The following is a 21,909-nucleotide window of genomic DNA, read 5'->3' as shown; positions in this document are numbered from 1 at the left end:
TGAATCCTATCGATTGGGGCTTACTTGACCTTATTTGGTCATCACCGGAGGTATTGTAGGTCTTGAGGGTTGCATTTGTTGGGAATGGAGGTTGTGGAACAGTAGTGTTGGTTCGAATGTATTGATTAAACCATTCGTTCATCACACTATAAAAGGCTTGCCTAGCCTCGTCATTAGGATTGCTGGCCATAGGTTGAGAGTCCGCTGGCGCTGTCCCTTGGCGCGAGCAGCGCCCACACTCTCCACATCATCACTATCGCTCGGTTGGGATCGGGATCCATTGCTATAAACAAACACAAAATCAAATTGTCGAAATCACCACACTATCGATTCATCATTTAATGGCATGTATAGCTAGACCCCAAACACATCACGGTAGTCCTAGAATCGACTAAACCGTGGCTCGATACCAATAAAATTGTAACACCCGAAGCCGAGACCATCGCGGTAGCCGGACACGAGGGTTAACAAGCCAAGTTCACTTGTTTTTTGCCCATCCATTTGACATTTCCAATCAGGCTGGAAAACTGCGTCACTGTCGCCTTAAAATCATATCTCGAGTTTCAAAACTCGAAACTGGTTACGTAAATTTTCCTGAATTTAGACTCATATATCCATCCATGGATTTATTTCTAGAATTTTGGTCGGGCAAATTGGTACAGTTTATTAGTTAAAGTCACCCATGTTACAGGGATCGACTGCTCTGACCTTCGCGCGGTATAACTTGAATATCTCTCTGTACAGGGATTTAATGCTGGTGCCGTTTGTTTCCAATGAAACTAGACTCAAAATTAAATCTGTACATATAAGGTATGTCTCCTAATTCTTTTTGGATAATTTATAGTAAATTTTTAAAGTTGCGACAGGGAACCCAGAAACCGTTCTGGCCCTGTCTCACAATAGCTTTAATATCTCTTAACATGTAACTTCTATGACCATTTCGTTTCTTCCATATGAAAATAGACTCATCAAGGTTCATTTACATAGCTTATTCACTATTTAATTCCATTCCTACGAATTTTGGTGATTTTTCATATTCACGTCACTGCAGCTGGCAGCATCTGTTTTTAAGGTAGGTCTTACCTATTTGGTAGTCTCCATGAACCAACTAGTCTTGCCATACATAGGTTCATATATGATCATTTTAACCATGCCAATGGCTGATCATATGACCAACATTCCATTTCAAGCCGTAGCCACATCATGACACCAAATATATACATACAAACCACAATTAGTCTAAGTCGATACTTCACTTTTACGAGCCATTTTCGCATGGCCGTACATATATACATCACAACATATTCAACCAACAAGGGGTAGTCCTATACATGCCATTTCAAAGTTCAACCAAAATTTATACCAAAATAGAGGCGTGGATAGTGTGGATGACTTCGACTTTATTGATCCCGAATCCGATTGCTATCAAGCGAAATCTATAAAACAGAGAGCCAAAGTAACGGGGTAAGCATTTTTTTTTTATGCTTAGTAAGTCTCAAGGAATATAATCAACTCTAATTACAGCAATACATTCACATAGCCAAATGCATCATTTCATTAATACACATTCTTACTTCACACTTCATCATTATATACTTTCACAAAGTATCAATCAATTCAATAACTGAAATTCATTAGTCGATTGAGCGAATGTTGCTCAAACATGTCGACTTTCCAATGCACATATAACGTACCTTATCCTTTGGGCTTTTCGAGTGTACTAATTGAATTCATTACAGCAACCAACACTCACCTCCAGCCCAAGATTCTTGAATATAACCGGATATAATCCGTGCACAAATGCCTTGGTCTTAGCAGGATAGAATAACTTCATACGAATGCCTTGGTCTTAGCAGGATATAGCCACTAGCACAATTGCCTTGGTCTTAACCGGATACAATTTCAGCATAATTGTCTTGGGGCTTAGCCGGATATCATTCAATTTCTCATGTACACATACATCAATAATCATTGGACATACATATTTCATTTTTAGTTACTAAGGCTCAAGCACATATATTCACAAGCATATTAGCCTTGGGACTTAGCCGGGTATCATTCAATTTCTCATACACACATAAGTCAATAATCATACACATCCATACTTCATCTCACATAATTCAAGTAAGGTCACTTCTTGAGGACTTACCTCGGATGTTGTCGAGCGGCTTTTCGGCTATTCGATCACCTTTTCCTTCCCTTGTCCAATTGTGGCCCTCTAAGCTCTTGAGCTAATTCAAACAAATTCAATTTATTAAAACCTCATTGTGCTTGCTTATGGCGAATATGACAAGGAGTTTAAATGGTCATATGGCCACTCTTTAGCTTGAATACACAATGGTCATGCACATTTTATACTACATCAAGCAATTCAATACAATTTATTTGAGCATCAAGGAAAAGCTAAGGCCTTCAATAGGCTACCCAAGGCGAATATTCATGTACATGTTGAGGCCAATTTTGCATAATACCTCACAAAACAGCATGCATTTTAGTAGTTAATGCTTTGCACATTGTATTAAAACTTATAATATAGCATCAAGCACTTATATGTGTGCTAGGCGAATTGTGCTTGCAATTTCACAAGCATTCTTCCACATCTTCTTCTTTAAACCAATATATTCATCACTTACTTCATAGCCAAAACATCATGTGCAAACATATATATATACAATATGAGCATGGCGAATTTCAAGGTGTCCATAGCCTTGAAAAATACAAATTTTAACTAACATGCAAGAAGCATGAACCATGCTCATGAATGCATCATGGCGAATATGACAATCATGCTCCATTCAACTTCAATCATGGTTAAACACAAAAGAAAACTCAAAATCTTACTCAAGAGTAGACAATCCATCATTGCATGCATCATCATCAAGCTTCACACTTAGCATGCAATGGCTTTATCACCATAACAACTTTGGCCAAATACCATTTCCATGGCATAACAAGGATTTGAGCCATGGCTAACATGCACATCAAATTAGCAACCAAACCATGCATGAAACTCCCAACACAACCTCATACATACCTTAATCTTGATGCAAACTTAGCCAAATCTCCTTCTAGGTCTCTTCCAACCCAAGCATGAAGCAAAAATCCTCCCCTTTTCCTTAGTATTTTTGGCCAAGAAGATGAGAAAGGATGAACAAATTTTTCTTTTCTTTCTTTAGGACATTCGGCCAAAGTGTTTAGAATGGATGAACAATTTTTTTTCTTTAATGCTAGTCTTTATTTTATGACTTCCTACATACACCACTAGCAAAACATGTTGGAAACATGTTCCTTGCTTATAACCTTGTCATGGCCAGCCACTCCTCCTTAGGAAGGGATTATTTGACATGCAACTCCACCTTTTGTTAACATGTACTAACAAGCCATTTAAAATTAGCCTATCATATTTCACCATGTTTCACTTTGATCCCTATTTAATACTTTCTCATACAAATGGGTAAAATTAGAGAATGAAATTTCCACATATGCATGCACACACATAGTAAGCATAGAATATAACAATTAATTATTTTTATGACTCGGTTTAGTGGTCCCAAACCACATTCCTGGCTAGGGTCTATTTTGGGCTGTCACATTGATTTTGCCCCTAACTCGAAAAGGTTCACGATGTCTTTCATGTTTCGATGCTTGACGCTATAGATCCGATCCATCGCACGTGATTAGTCCATCGAAATTGAAATTCAAGCCAATATGAGTTATGAGGAAGAACCGATTCGTATCCTATCACGGAAGTGAAAGAGTTATAAACAAGCGGGTTCCGCTAGTGAAAGTGTTATGGCTCAAGCACGGATAGAAGAAGCTACTTGGGAGACCGAGAACTCTATGAAAGAGCGATATCCAAACCTATTTACGGTAAGATTTTCGGGACGAAAATTTCTTAAGTGGGGAGAGTTGTGACAGCCAAAATTGACCCTAGTCGGAATGTGGTTTCGGGACCACAAAACCGAGGCATAAAAATAATTAAAAATTTATTTTGATGCCTATAATATGTGTGTGCTCATGTATGACATTTTATGATGATTGATTTAGTGTTATAAAGGTGAATTCCACTAGAAAGGACTTAGTAGTGAACTTTGAAAGTACGATAGGGAAATGTGTGATGACTAATTAAAGCATGCATGCAAAATAATGGACTTGCATGTCAAATTCCTCTTTTTACAAGTGATGGCCGGCCATGACAAAGAGATATGGGCTAAACATGTCATGAAACATGTTTTGTTGGGCATTAGGGAGAAATAATAAACAAATAAGCATGGGTAAGAAAAGAATGAAAAAAATGTGTGTGAGAGTAGCATTCCCCCATTTCCGTGCAACCAAGAAGAGAAAAAAAAATTTGTTCATCCTTGTTCTCTCCTTTTTGGCCGAAAATACTAAGAGGGAGAAGAGATTTTTGCTTCATTTCCTTTGTTTAGAAGAGATCTAGAAGGATATTTGGCTAAACTTGCATCAAGATTGAGGTATGTATGAGGTTGTGTCATGAGATTCATGCATGTTTTAGTTGCCAACTTGATGTTCATGTTAGCCATGGTTCAAATCCTTGTTATGCCATGGAAGTGGTATTTGGTCAAGGTTGGTATTGTGATAAAGCCATTGCATGTTAAGTGTGAAGCTTGATGATGATGCATGCAATGATGGATTGTCTACTTTTGAAATTTCTTTGTAGCCATCTTGAGTAAGACTTTGAGTTTTCTTTTGTTTAACCATGATTGAAGATGAAAGGGCATGATTGTGATGTATTCGGCCATGATGCATTCATGAGCATGGTTCATGCTTCTTGCATGTTAGTTAAAATTTGTGTTTTGGATGGCTATATGGACACCTTGAAATTCGCCATGCTCATATATGTATATATATGTTTGCACATGATGTTTTGGTTATGAAGTAAGTGATGAATATGTTTGTTTAAAGAAGAAGATGTTGAAGAATGTTTGTGAAATTGCAAGCACATTCGCCTAGCACACATATGAGTGCTTGATGCTATATTATAAGTTTTGAGCTACAATATGCAAAGCATTAACTAGTAAAATGCATGCTGTTTTTGTGTGGTATTAAGTGCATAATTGGCCTCAACATGGACATGTATATTCGGCCTTAGGGAGCCTATTGATGGCCTTAGCTTTTCCTTGATGCTCGAATGAATTGTATTGAATTGCTTGATGTAGTATAAAATGTGCATGACCATTGTGTATTCAAGCGAAAGGGTGGCCATATGACCATTTAAACTCCTTGTCATATTCGCCATAAGCTAGCACAATGAGGTTTTAATAAATTGAATTTGTTTGAATTAGCTCAAAGCTTAGAGGGCCACAATTGGACAAGGGAAGGAAAAAGTGATCGAATAGCCGTAAAAGCCGCTCGACAACATCCGAGGTAAGTCCTCAAGAAGTGACCCTACTTGAATTATGTGAAATGAAATATGGATGTGTATTGATTATTGATTTATGTGTGTATGAGTATTTGAATGATACCCGGCTAAGTCCCAAGGCGATTATGCTTGTGATTATATTTGCGTTTGAGCCTTAGTAACGAAAATGAAATATGAATGTCTAATGATTATTGATGCATGTGTGCATGAGCAATTGAATGATATCCGGGCTAAGTCCCAAAGACATTTATGCTGGAAATTATATCCGAGTTAAGACCCGAAGGCAATTGTGCTAGTGGCTACATCCAAAGCTAAGACCAAGGCATTCGTATGCGAGTCATTCTATCCGGGCTAAGACCAAGGCATTCGTGCACGTGGTTATATCCGGTTGTATTCCGAAGAATCTTGGGCTGGAGGTGAGTGTTGGTTGCTGTAATAAATTCAATTAGTATGCTCGAAAGGCCCAAAGAATAAGGTATGTTTATATGTGCATTGGAAAGTCGACATGTTTGAGCAACATTCGCTCAATCGACTAACGAATTTCAGCTATTGAATAGGTTGATACCTTGTGAAAGTATATAATGATGAAGTGGGAAGTAAGAATGATTATGTGAATGTGTATTAATGAAATGATGCATTTGGCTATGTGAATGTATTGCTTTAATTAAAGCTGATTTTATTCCTTGAGACTTACTAAGCATAAAAATGCTTACCCCGTTGCTTTGGCTCTCTGCTTTATAGATTTTGCTCGATAGCAATCGGATTTGGGATCATTAAAGTCAAGTCATCCACACTATCAACGCCTCCATTTTGGTATAAATTTTGGTTGAACTTTGAAATGGCATGTATAGGACTACCCTTTGTTGGTTTAAATATGCTGTGATGTATATGTGTTCGCCATGCGAAAATGGCTCGTAAAAGTGAAGTACTGAACTTAGACTATTTGCGGTTTGTATATATATATGGTGTCATGATGTGATTATGGATTGAAGTGGGAATGTTGGTCACATGATCAGCCATTGGTATGGTTAAAATGATCATATGTGAACCTATGTATGGCAAGACTAGTTGGTTCATGGAGACTACAAAATAGGTAAGACCTACCTTCAAAACAGATGCTGCCAGCTGCAGTGACGTGAATGTGAAAAATCACCAAAATTTGTAGGGATGGTATTAAATAGTGAATAAGCTATGTAAATGAACCTTGATGAGTCTATTTTCATATGGAAGAAACGAAATGGTCATAGGAGTTACATGTTAAGAGATATTAAAGCTATTGTGAGACAGGGCCAGAACGGTTTCTGGGTTCCCTGTCGCAACTTTAAAAATTTACTATAAATTATCCAAAAAGAATTAGGAGACATACCTTATATTTACAGATTCCATTTTGAGTCTAGTTTCATTGGAAACAAACAGCACCAGCATTAAAGCCCTGTACAGAGAGATATTCAAGTTATACCGCGCAAAGGTCAGAGCAGTCGATCCCTGTAACATGGGTGACTTTAACTAATAAACTGTACCAATTGGCCCGACCAAAAATTCTAGAAATAAATCCATGGATGGATATATGAGTCTAAATTCAGGGAAAATTTACAAAACCAGTTTCTGAGTTTTGGAACTCGAGATATGATTTTTAAGGCGACGGTGACGCAGTTTTCCAGCCTGACTGGAAATGTCAAATTGGTGTTGAAAATATGTGGACTTGGCTTGTTAACCCCTCGTGTCCGACACCGGCGATGGTCTCGGGTTCGGGGTGTTACAATAACTCTCTGATTTGGGTCACACGGCCAACCACATGCCCATGTGCTCTTTGAAATGGCTACATACACCCGTGTGCCAAGCCGTGTGCTAGGCCATGCCAAACCTGTAGGGTATACTGACTTATGCCACACGGCCAAGTCACACGCCCGTGTGCTAGGCCGTGTGGAGCATACTGACTTGATTTTTAATTCAACACTAGGGGACATATAGCCGTGTCACCTGACCGTGTGTCACACACGGCTGAGACACACATCTGTGTCTCTACCCGTGTGAACAAAAATAGGCTATTTACAAAGCCATCTTGCCACCCAAAATTTCATACACCTACATCAAACCAATTGGCACATAAAGACATCTTTAAATGGCAGTCAAACTCTTCTAAACTAAATCTATTTCATGCTAATTCAATACCAACAATTACAAGTCTCCCAAATACCACAATATGCCATTCAATTTCATACTAAATATCACTTTCTTAAATCATCAATATGGTCATTTTCAAACATGCAATATTTTACCTAAATTCAAAAATATACCAAATCTCATATCTCAACAATTTAGTATCCATAATACTAATTGCTCAACAAGCATCACATACCAATTAACAAACACATAATTAAGGCCATTTGCACATATATATACATGACCAAATAAACCAAAATAAGCCAATTCACATGGCTATGCACAAAAATAAATACTCAATATTTACAAGCCAATTCAAATGACTAAATTCATTACCAACGCATATACCAAAATGACCAAAGTTCCTATACATGCCATATAACCAAAATCATAGATTCAAAAGTACCAAAGTGATAGCTTGATAATGTGATGAGGTCTTCGATGATTCTCAAATTCGAGCTAGCTTTGATATCACTATAAAACACAGAAAAATAAATAGTGTAAGCTATAAAGCTTAGTAAGCTCGTATGAAATAAACTCAATTAATCATAAATACATAATTCAAACAATCAAATATATCATCACATAACTCATATTAGCGAACAAACCTTCCACGTAATCAATCACAAGATTAGATGTGAAATTCACTAGTTTCATCGATTCAATACTTATACGGTTCTTGTACATGCCTGTACCATCTCTTACTAGTCTCATGCTTATCCATGTCTTTGACATACTAGTTAAACAATTTGGAATACTATCGCATACACGGGAAACTCACACCTTAAGTGCCACATACATAGCCGAAGCTATCTCAATCTCGTATCACAATAATGCTCACTCTCGAGCTATCAGCGGGTCTGCTCACACAAGCTAACGGTCATGACAGAGCTACCTAGTGCTGCTCACACAAGCTAACGAGTATCTGTAACACATGCCAGATAACTTAGCCACCAGTAGGACGTATAGACCAGCATCCAAATCACATAACCCCTAATGACATGTCATTTGTATCCTAATCTATTCCTAAGGTACAACCATGATTTCACACTTGTCGAGTCGTTGTCAAACATATCTGTAGTGTCATATTCATAATTTATGCAATACCAAAGCATTTAAATTACAAATATAACAATGCTTATTACATACGAACTTACCTCGAATGCAAAAACGAGGAAACGAGTTGATTAGTCCAAAACCTTGTTCTCTCCTCGATCTAAATCCGAATTTCACTTTTCTTAATCTATTTAATATCAAATTTAACTCATTTAATCATCAACCTATTCAATTTAGCCCAAAAATGCACATTATAGAAACTTTAAACTTTTGCCCCTAATATTTCAACATTTTTACAATTTAGTCCTTATCTCATAAAAATACAAATTCATGCAATTCAACCTAAACCCATGCTAGTCAAATTTCAGTTAGGTCCCTAGCAGCCCACATTTTTCATTTATTCCACAAATTAACCATGAATTTTACACATTTCACAATTTAATCCCTATTTGGACATTTTACTAAAAATCACTTAACAAATGTTGTTTATCTAACAACAACCATACATTTTCTATCATTAAACATCAAAATGCACACAGATTCATCAATGGAAAAACCCTAAACCTTTAACAATTTTGTAAAATAGTCCCTCGGCTAGCTAGATTAAGCTACAACGATCTCAAAAACATAGAAATCATTAAAAACGGATCAAAATTGAACTTACATGCACAAGAAGACTAGGCCAAATGCTTCAAGCTATTTTCATGGTTTTTTATGCCCTAATTTTGGTTAGGAAGATGATTAATGTTAAAATGGCTTTTTTTTTTCTTTTATTAATTTATCATTTAATTACATAATTAACCTTTATAATTAATTCAATTTAAAAAATTTTCAAGCCATTATCATCCATTAACACTTTAATGGGATATTTACCACATAAGAACCTCCACTTTAAAGTTCTATAGCTATTAGACACCTTTATCTTATAGAACACAAGTTTTACACTTTACGCGGTTTAGTCTTTTTTATCAAATTAAGCACTCAAACGATAAAATTTCTTAACGAAATTTTTACACAATCATATTATTATGTTGTAGACACTAAAATAATAATAAAATAATTATTTTGACCTTAGATTTTTTGTTCTAAAACCACCATTCTGATTTGACTAAAAACGATCTGTTACAAACATTGTCCATCTGTAGTAGACCATTGTGGCCTACTATATTTGGTAGATTGTTATTTGGCCATTTGAATTTACGACCTCCTTTATGTAATGGTTCCCTATGGAACTAACTCTATGGCGAGTACTTTTGTAATAAATTCTTTTTAAAGAGGAATAGTCTTGACAAGCATGTCTGTTACTTAGATTATCATTTTTAGTACTTCTTTCTGTTAATGGGTTCTAACAAACTCCTCTTTTCCAATTAGACTATCCAGAGTACATGTGATTAAACCTTCCTATATAAACTACAATTTCAATGAGTTTTATACTTAGAGTGAATCTTACCTTAACCTTCTAAGGTCTTCCTCTAAGATATAGAGTTTCTTTTAGCACAACTCGGTAGCCATAAATGGTGGATCTTTACTTACAATGCACGGATAAATCCTCTTTCATTTTCCTATATACAAGGCATTATCGGCACATCATTTCTATAGTTAATTCTAGTTGGGTTAACATCATATGCCTTACTGACCTCCTTATTTACTGTTTTGGTAGAATTTTCCAATTTCTGTTACTTTTGGCTTTTCCGGTGGATTCCTTAAACCCACTAGCTAGCTATCACTTGTCAACATTTGCATATTTTCTCATTTGCATGATGTTTCCACGATTATCCCCCTGGAGGGCTCCTCAGTTTTTATTGTCTTGGTGGACTATCCTATATTTACCGTCCTAGCGAACTACTCCATGTTTATTGTCTCGATAGACTATCCCATGTTACCATTTTAGTAGACAACCTCGCGTTTATTCTCCCGGTAGACTCCATATACTACGATAGTTAAGCTATCCCCATGTTTAATGTCTTGGCAGACTACCCCGTGTTTATTGTCTCAATGGACTCCATTGGTCGCCATAGTCGAGTTATGGTCTTACACCTTGAGCTGTTTCCATGATGTCGCCTCGAAGGACCTTACTATGCGTCACTCCATAAAGTTGATAGACCATTGTTACAGTGTCGCTCTAGCCAGCCACTGAATATCATTTCACCTCATACTTAACATTGATGCTCGAACACCACAGTGTCCCCTCTGCAAGCTCGGAGCTTCATACATCACTATTTGCAACCACCAACATCGGATTGCAAAAATTCCACTTCCCTAACCATCCACCTAGTCTTTCGTAAGCCAAAACCTACTCCATCTATCCCATCAATAGTTTCCCTCTGTACTCCACAATTCATAAACACGTAGACATAGGCATATTATCACATAAATATTATAATGTGGAGTATGCTAAATTTATATATATTGTACCACAACCATTTCATGCATACCGACACACTTGCAGATACTCATATACCTACTCATCCATGCATACATAGCAATTTTAAAAAATAAAGATTATTTCAGCCATATAGTATTCTAAGCATTTTCCATGTTTGGGGTATAAAAACTCACTTGATACTTCTTTGCCTCATCATCTTAGCTTTTTCAAATGTCAAAACTTCCATTCTCCTGGCAGCTAAGCATGACAACTAAAATCATAATCAAACTTAGCATTCCCGCTTAAAAACTTAATTTCCAAAAAAATACAAAACCCCTCAAATATTTTGAAAGTTCTTAACTTCATTTCCTAAATTTATGAACATAAAAGGACTTATATTCTTAATAGTTGGAACGACAGAAAAATGTGCAAGTGTACACAATCGCAACAAGTAATAAAGTGACGAGTATTGTCGAGTTATCGTACCCATAGGGACTGTAAAAAGAATTATTTATGAAATTAATTGCAAAACACTTTGGGGAGGTAAAAATAATTTGGTTTTAAAAGATGATCAAAAACTATTTAAAAACTAAGTAAATAATTAAAATAAAACAAAGGAGTTCTAATGCACGATTTCAAATAAGATTTAATCAAGGTAACATAGTTGTGTTGGATTAATTATATTCCTTTAACTTAGAATAATTAAACTCATGTTTACATTGTTATGAATAAATTCATGGCAACTTGGTATTTGGCTAACCTCTGAACATACTCACATACAAAAATCCATTCACCTCTTGACATATCCCTATGTCAATTCAATCGACTAAACAGATTCTAATAAGCAAACATGTTATTGCACATACATACTCATTAAATTGAACTAATCTCTTGCATATCTCTATGTCAATTCAAATGATTAATTAAATCTAATAAGCATATAGAAGACTATGTGAGGTAACAAGGCATCCCTACCTTGAAACAGTTTAATCACAATAATCTTGCAAGTTATGCAAGACATTAATATCACCAGATACATTGCTAATTTAACCTCCAGCTACCTTAGAAGAATAAACATGCACTAATTAAGTATTGTGTCAATTAATTATAATTTCAATCCATTTAAATAATAAATTCATTATTTATTTAACAATTATATTGCAAAAATAACTTGGGCATGATTTTAGTTAACCAAGCAATTTACTGAGGCCTATAACAGCATAAACATCATTTTAACAATTCAAGTAGGCAGGATATAATCAACCCAAAACAAACTTAATTTTAAGCTAAATTGATTAAAATAACCATTTCAATAGCATAAATATTCATAAACATGTTCTTCAAAACAACAACAAAAATTAAAGAGATAGGGAACAAGAAGCAAATCCGGTGTTTCTCCATGGCTTGACTAGTTGCTCCTTTCTTCGTTCTTCGTTGCCCTCGACTATCAAGGTGGCTTATGAACACCTAATTGCTGCCCCAAAATGGCTGATGAGAGCCTCTTTCGCAAGAGAAGAAATCGACACTTGAACAATAAGGGAAATGGGATGGAAAAAGTGAGAGAGGAGAAGAGAGAATGATAGAATGTTGTGGAATGAGGGATGGTCTGAATGATCAGCAAGGTGTGGCTTTTATAGTTGATTGTGGCTGCTAAAAATAGAAAATTCCAGCAGCCAAAGAGCCCCCCTATGGCCAGCCATCTAGTTGTCAAGAGTTGAGACTTTCAACTTTGCTAAATATGGCCTGGGGCAAATCTACAAAGCCACAATTAAAGGTGGGGTTTGAATGCAAATTAGAAGACTTTTGAAGGCCTTTTTGTAAGCATATTTAATCAACTAAAATTATGGTTTGGGACAGCATATGGACGGTTCTGGGCTGCCCAAGTAGTGGCTGGTTCGGTTCATTCAATATGGTTCGACCAGTGCGGTTCAACTGGACCCTTTCTCCATAATTAATTAAACATAATTTATTTAACCCAAATTAAATGGAGAATAAATTAAAATTAATTAAATTATGAATTAATACACATTTTTGGGATCGTCTTAGGTTGGAAATTCATGTACCTCGATACTTCAAATTGCTTCTCGATTTTGTGCTTTCAGCAGTGTCAGCCGAGCTAATTTTCGCCCTTTGTGCGAATCTGTCGAAAATAGTCAAAATTAATCAAAATTGAGTATAAAATTAACTAAATTCACCATGTTCATATTTTTAATACAATTTAACTATTTTTCGACAAGAAATTAACCGGATTTGCATGAATTTAAGTAAGAATGGGTATCAAAAAGTATATAAATTTTTATGTTTCCACACCCCTGAACTTAATTCATTGCTCGTCCCGAGTAATGCACAAATTTTGAAAATAATTTCTCTGAAACATCCTTGAATAATTCCTTTAGAACAACATTTTTTCCAAAATTATGAATTTAAAATACTTATGCTCAAAGACAAGAAATCTGATAGTTATGCTGCTTAAGTATACATATTGTTCACATTAAATTCAACAACTTATTATAATAGCAAAATTTACACTAAATGCTTTTGTAAGAAAGGCATGTTAGCCCTTACCAATTTGATTTTTATTCCTTTATTCAAGACTAAGCTGCAATCATTAAGCTTAACTTATGTCTTCATATGTTGATCGTAGCAATTTCTCTCCACTAATGTAGGTAGCATTAGCACTTTGAATCAATAGGTCTTTATCAAGGTTGTAACGTGGCTAGGCTAGGGGTAGGTGAATGATGGATAAATTTTGGTTTAAAAACCCTAGACTCAGCGTCAATCGAACCTTCAGAATTTTTACCTTCGGTGCACCAACTTGACTTTCGTATGCTCTTTTGTACATCTCTTTCAAATACATGTGCCCTCTCTTTTTTTTTCTTTTTTTTTTAAACTTACACGAGCACTTACTTTGTGTACTGCAATTCTCAAGCAATTGATACTTCTTTTCCACTCCCCCAAACTTATTTTCGAAGTACATTTTGAAAATTACTGAGTCTAGTGTTTGGGACAATTTTAAGATCATTAAGCGAAAAGTAATGGCTAATCATTGCAAGGGTCGAAATAAAATTAGGCCATATAGTCTCAAAGTTGTGTTTCAAAGGATAAAATTTTACCATGGAGGGCTTGAAAGGCTCAAACGGTCCAAACAATAGTTGCCTAAATCATTTCCAACGTTCCATGCTCCCTAGGATTTCGCCTTAAGAAACTACTAAATCAATTCTAAAGACTTAAACTTTCATGCATACCTAACTTTCCTAAAGAACTAAAAATTTTATGGTACGAATTTGCATGCTTTATTAAAAATACATTCATGTCATTATTAAGCTAACATAATAATTTACTGAAATAATAGAACTTTATTCATACTCAAATTGAGAATACTTAACAAAATTCAAAATTTTGAACAAAAAAATATCCTAATCATAATTAAAATAAAATTTTATTCTGAGTGGAAATAATTCAATTTTTTGATCCCCCCAACTTAAAATGAACAATGCCCTCATTGTTTAAAGTGAATAGATACTATACACCAGGTAGGATTTTAGAAAAGAAGAGGTGAGTCAATTTGACTGCTTAAGTACCAAGCTCTTTCTAAATCCAATCCTAGACATGTATATATCTATTGCCATGCTTTGTGACTTGCTTACATTAGTGATTTTCCTCTTTTGTTTTATTATGCAAAAATAGTCAAGATCCTAATTAAACTTATTCCTAAAAGTAGTCTAGGAACAAAAATAAAGTAAAGTCAAGATCCCTCCCTTTTATTTATTTGCGGATCCTTCCGTTCTAGACTCATCTTTTGCTCCATCATTATCGCCTTTGCACGAATCGCTTTGCTCCTTCTTTGATAACGGACTCCATAGTTCAAATATGAAATCTGGAAACTCAGGCACAAAAATAAATGGATCATTGTATATTTTCTTAAAAACACTTCTCATCAAGTCATCCCTTATTTTTTAGTATCTCCAGTAGGCTTGTTGCTGCCATTGCATATGTTGCATTAAGTCCATCAATTTTGATAGCTTATCTTGAAGGTCTGTGCTAGGCGATTGAGCTCTAAACATTGAAGTTTCAGCATCAGGTTCAGCTTCTGGCTTCACTGATTCTACCTTATCAGGGGCTTCAAATGATTGAATTGTGGGATCTTCTTCTTCATCAAGGTCCACCAGTTCCTCACTTACTTCAACTCATTGCTATAGAACTGAGTCTCCAGCTACTCAGTAAAGGTCCCAATCCGTGATTGTGCCCTGGCTATACCCTGTCTTCCTTAAATTCGCAAGAATTTTAGCTTTCAAGCATAAAATTGTTATTGTAAAGGGGAAGTGAGAAGGGCCAGAGCGTTTAATAGCACAATTCTGAATTTCCTTCAAGATGATCTTTCCCACATTAATGATCTTACTAGTTAGGATCGAGTACAATAAGACCATTCGCTCTAATGAGATTGTAGTCCCATGTGAGCTAGGCATAAGGCTGAATCAGATGAAGTAAAACCATACCTTCGCGAGTGGTGTCAAATATTCTCTTCGACAAGTGTGGATTCCTTGTTTTGACACATTCCATGTAAAACCCTGAACTGTTAGTTCCTTGAGAATTTCTTGCAATTTTTCAGGCTTGATATTGCTCATCAATATGGAATATTCATCGTTTTCGAAATCAGGTAATACAAAGAACTCATTAATAGCATTTGAATTTATCGGTACCTTGATTCCGCGAACTGGAACTTCTATCATCTCGCTTGAAATTTAATTTGCATAGAACTCACGAACTAGCTCCTCGTCCACACTAGGTCTCTTTTCACAAAATAGCTCCCAATTGAGAGTTTTAGCAACTTGACGAATACTTGCCATAAAGTCTCTGTAGTTGCTTTCTTTTAATGTAAAGCCTTTCTCTAGATGCATCTGTTGATTTTTGAAGATACTTTCGTATCTCACTCTGGCTTTTTCACAGTGGAACTTGTTTTGTGTTTCATCAATTTGAGCGGATGCACGAGTTCTCTTGCGAGGCATGTTTAACCTGATCATAAGATGGAAGAATTATTTTCTCAAAAAAAATTAATAATAATTATTAATAATTCAATGAATTGAAAAATTAACTAATTGAATAAAATTAAAAATTAAGAGAAAACTAGGTTTTACCACCTTTTGTGTAGAAAAAAAAAAGAAATAATAATAATAATAATGAAAGAAAAGATGGCAATTTAAAAGGAGGGTTGGAGGGTCTGTGGCTTAGGCTGGACGAATGAAGAATGCCACACAAGTAGCTAGGGCGTGCGAGCGTGGTGCGTGTGGGAGCAGTGATGTGCAGCAGGGTTGGAAGCAGGCAGCGACACGGGCGTTTGGCAGCAGGTAGTAATTGGGCGCGCGCAGGATGGTGCGGGAGGCAGGTATAGCGAGCTGAGGCTGGTGCAGCAACCGGGCGATGGAGCTGGACGTGCTTGTGGCCTGCTAGGACATGTGGCATGTGCTACTAACCGAGTGGCTACTGGGCAAAGGGTTCCGGAACTTTGGTGTTTTAGTGCTTTGAGTTTTGAGTGATAGATAAATGGGAAGATGAATGAAATTTATAGAGGGAAAAATAGGAATTAGAGTAGAATTCTTAAAACAATTTAATTAATAAAAATTCTAAGTTCCAAAAACTTGGAATGACAGAAAAATGTGCAAGTGTACACAATCGCAACAAGTAATAAAGTGACAAATAATGTCGAGTTATCGTACCCACAGGGACTGTAAAAAGAATTATTTATGAAATTAATTGTAAAACACTTTGGTGAGGTAAAAATAATTTGGTTTTAAAAGATGGTCAAAAACTACTTAAAAACTAAGTAAATAATTAAAATAAAACAAAGGATTTCTAATGCACGATTTCAAATAAGATTTAATCAAGGTAACATAGTTGTGTTGGATTAATTATATTCCTTTAACTTAGAATAATTAAACTCATGTTTACATTGTTACGAATAAATTCATGACAACTCAGTAATTGGCTAACTTCTGAACATATCCCTATGTCAATTCAATCGACTAAACAGATTCTAATAAGCAAACATGTTATTGCACATACATTCTCTTTAAATTGAACTAATCTCTTGCATATACCTATGTCAATCCAAATGATTAATTAAATATAATAAGCATATAGAAGACTATGTGAGGTAACAAGGCATCCCTTGTAACGCCCCGTACCCGAGACTGTTGCCGGAGTCGGATACGAGGTGTTAACGGACTTAATTCATTTATTTATACAGTTCATTTTAAAATTTCCAGACAAGCTGGCTAACTGTGTCACTGTCACCTTAAAAATCATATCTCGAGCTCCAAAACTCAAAAACTGATTCCATAAATTTTCTCTGAAACTAGACTCATATATCCATCTAAAAATTTTTTACTAGAATTTTTGGTCGGGCCAATTAGTACAGTTTATTAGTTAAAGTCTTCCCTGTTTCAGGGTTTGACTACTCTGACCTTCATGCATTACGATTTAGATATCTCCCTGTACAGAGCTTCAATACTTATGCCGTTTGTTTCTAATGAAACTAGACGCAAAAAGGAATCTATATATATGAAGCATGACTTCTAATTGTCTCTGGTTAATTTATGGTAAATTTTCAAAGTCAGAACAGGGGATCCAGTAATCGTTCTGGCTCTGTTTCACGAAAACTTAAACATCTCATAAAATACGGCTCATATGGTCGTTTTGCTTCTTCCATATGAAAATAGACTCATCAAGGTTCGTTTACATAATTTATTAATTATTTAATTACATTTCTACTATTTTTAGTGATTTTTCAAACTCACATCACTGCTGCTATCAGCATCTATTTTAAGGCAGATTTCACCTATTTCATAGTTTTCCATGAATCAACTAGCAAATTGACATACATTGTTATCAAGGGTAATCCCGATTAGCCATGACGTACGTAGCACCAATAGGACCATGATTGGCCATTCCAATGGCTAGTCATTACCAAACATTTCCACACCACTTAATAACCATATCACAAGACCATAATGTTATACTTCGAAATATACGAGCCATTTTCGCATGGCTATACGAATACACATTACAAAAGGGTACTTAATTAACAACAAGGGTCAGCCCTATACATGCCGTTTTCAAAATTGAACTAAAAGAGTACCAAAAAGTGGCTTAGATAGTGTGGACGACTTCGACTTTGACAATCCCGAGTCCGATAGCTGACGAACCAAAATCTATAAAACAGAGAATCAAAGAAACAGAATAAGCATTTAATGCTTAGTAAGTTTTGAGTAATGAAATTAGTTTTGACTAAAGTATAACATTCATATGGCTAAATGAATAACTTCATATATGCACATTCTCATAATCATACTTACTTCACGCTTCAATCAATATATTCATACACAAGGTATCAAACCTAACTAAAGGCCGAAAGTTCGTTAATCAATTGAACGAATACTATTTAAAACGAATCGACTTTTCCGATGCATATACGAAACATACCTTATCGTTTGGATTTTATGAGCGTATTAATTGAAATTATTACAGCAAGATCGCTCACTTCCAAACCCAAGTATCTTCGGGACTTAGCCGGATATAGCAACTCGCACAAATGCCTTCGGGTCTTAGCCCGGATATAGTCACTAGCATAAATGCCTTCGGGATTTAGCCCGGATATAATCACTAGCACAAATGCCTTCGGGACTTAGCCCGGGTATAGTAACTTGAACAAATGCCTTCGGGACTTAGCCCGGATATCATCCGAATAATCAAGCACATGTACCAATAAATCATGACACATCCATATTTCATTATCATAATTAGAATTCAAACACAAGACGCTTATCAACCATTATCATTTTCGGCTCAATAGCCACATACAAAGAGCATGATTTCGATTTGCTTTATAACATGATCTCTATACACATTCGGCTACCCGTCATAGGTATAAACTAATCACCTCAATATATAATTCAAGTAGAATCATTATATCACCGTTTAATTGTTATGCTTATATGTCATGACTTAATCAAATCATAAACTAAGTTCCATTATTCGAAAACTTACCTCGGATGTTGTCAAAAGATTTCAACGGCTATTCGATCACTTTTTCCTTTCCCTTATCCAACTTTGACCCCACTTGCTCTTGAGCTAAATAAGTATAAATAGAGACGTTTAATATTTCGATCAATAGTGTTTACTTATTATTCGCATTCGGTAATCAAATACCCATCTCATTTTAATATATTATCATTACCACAATAAACCTACCGATTTCATAACTAATATATGTTCATACACAAATGTTACTTTCACCAAATGCTCTTGTAATTAAAGTAACAACTTATCAGTCGACTATCAAAACCAAATGACCTTATATTACTAGATATACATGCACCCACATACATAAGCTCAATAATCATAATATAACATCATGTAATTTTATCATGTATGTGGCCGAATATACTTGGTCATACATACCCAAACAAAAATCAAATTCCAAATTTTTATTCATTTGCTCCCTAACCGAATACACTCACCAAGTTCACAAACACTCTTCAACGATTTCTTTTCTTTAGTCAAACACATAATTTTCCATCTCAAAATTTATTTTCCTACCAATTTAACTTACTCAGGGTTGAATGCTACTTTAGCATTTAGCTTATATTCTCTTCGTTATTAAGTAATTGTTCATAGCTCAACTAGCATCCATTTTCGATTTAACACAAAATTCATAACCGAATGTTGTTTATCTTAAGCTATCATTATATTATCAAAATTGAATTAATTAAACTCATATTAGCACTATCAAAACCAAAATCTATGTCTAGCATTACTCAAGGTTCATACTAAAAAGAAATCCATTACAAAGCCGAATTTGTTCAAATAACTCAACAATTCCACATTCATCTATTTCATGTACAAATACTAACACTTAAGTATTAACTAGTTCAACTTCAAATAAGCACAAAAAAAATAACAATCTAACCCCTTAATTTCTACTATGGCCGAAAGCTTAAGACATTACCCAACTCAAAATTTTGTCATGGGTTAAGCAAAGAACTTAAGAACTAACTCAAAATATACTAAAATTTTCAAGAATTAGCATGAACTACTTACCTTATGTTTTTGAGTTCAAGATCACCGAATGCTCTTGTTCTTTTCTTTCTTTAGAATCGGCTAGGAAGAAACATGGATGAAGACTTTGTTTCTTTCACCCATTTTCTTCCTTTAATTATCATTTCTTTATTTTATTACATCATCCATACTAATATGGCATCTAGCTAATTAAAGTTAATAGAAAATTCACCTTTGATTATATAATTTGTAGCATGGCCGCCACTACCTATAGTTTGGCTAATTTGACATGCAAGTACAAGCACTTTCCACATATATTAATAGGCCACTTTAGCACTTGCCTAGCACATTTCTAAATTGTCTCACATAAGTCCCTACTAATAAATTTCACATATCTTGACCAAATTAAAGTATGAAACTTTCACACATGCATTTACTCACATCATAAACACAGAATATAACTTTTAATTATTTATAAGACCCGGTTTCGTGGTCCCGAAACCACTTTCCGACTAGGGTCAATTTAGGGCTGTCACATCCCTACCTTGAAACAGTTTAATCACAATAATCTTGCAAGTTATGCAATAATATCGCCAGATACATTGCTAATTTAACCTCCAGCTACCTTAGAAGAATAAACATGCACTGATTAATTATTGCGTCAATTAATTATAATTTCAATCCATTTAAATAATAAATTCATTAGTTATTTAACAATTATATTGCAAAAATAACTTAGGCATGATTTTACTTAACCAAGCAATTTACTGAGGCCTATAACAGCATAAACATCATTTTCACAATTCAAGTAGGCAGAATATAATCAACCCAACACAAACTTAATTTTAAGCTCAATTGATTAAAATAACCATTTCAATAGCATAAATATTCATAAACATGTTCGTCAAAACAACAACAAAAATTAAAGAGATAGGGAACAAGAAGCAAATCCGGTGTTTCTCTGTGGCTTGACTAGTTTCTCTTTTATTCGTTCTTCGTTTCCCTCGGCTATCAAGGTGGCTTATGAACACCTAATTGCTGCTCCAAAATGGCTGATGAGATCCCCTTTCGCAAGAGAAGAAATCGGCACTTGAACAATAAGGAAAATGGGATGGAAAAAGTGAGAGAAAAGTCAGAGAGGAGAAGAAAGAATGAGAGAATGTTGTGGAATGAAGGATGGTTTGAATGATCAGCAAGGGGTGGCTTTTAGAGCTGATTGTGGCTGATAAAAATAGCAAATTCCAGCAGCCAAAGAGCCCCTCTATGGCCGGCCATCTACTTGGCAAGAGTTGAGACTTTCAACTTTGCTGAAAATGGCCTGGGGCAAATCTACAAAGCCACAATTAAAGGTGGGGTTTGAATGCTAATTAGAAGTCTTTCGAGGGCCGTTTTGCTAGCATATTTAATCAGATAAAATGCTGATTTGGGTCAGCATATGGATGGTTCTAGGCTGCCTAATTAGTGGCCAGTTCAGTTCATTCAATATGGTTCGACCAGTGCAGTTCAACTGGACCCTTTCTCTATAATTAATTAAAAATAATTTATTTAACCCAAATTAAATGGGAAATAAATTAAAATTAATTAAATTATGAATTAATACACATTTTTTGGACTGTCTTAGGCTGGAAATTCTTGTGCCTCGATACTTCAAATTACTTCTGGGGTTTGTGCTTTTAGTAGTGTCAGCCAAGCCAATTTTCGCCCTTTGCGCGAATCTGTCGAAAATAGTCAAAATTAATCAAAATTGAGTATAAAATTAACTAAATTCACCATGTTCATATTTTTAACATAATTTAATTATTTCATAATATTTAATTATTTTTCGACAAGAATTTAACTGGAATCGCATGAATTTAAGTAAGAATGGGTATGAAAAAGTATATAAATT

Source organism: Gossypium arboreum, chromosome 6 (assembly GCF_025698485.1).
Source record: "Gossypium arboreum isolate Shixiya-1 chromosome 6, ASM2569848v2, whole genome shotgun sequence".
Classification (NCBI taxonomy): domain Eukaryota; kingdom Viridiplantae; phylum Streptophyta; class Magnoliopsida; order Malvales; family Malvaceae; genus Gossypium; species Gossypium arboreum.
This window is presented reverse-complemented; position numbering follows the sequence as displayed.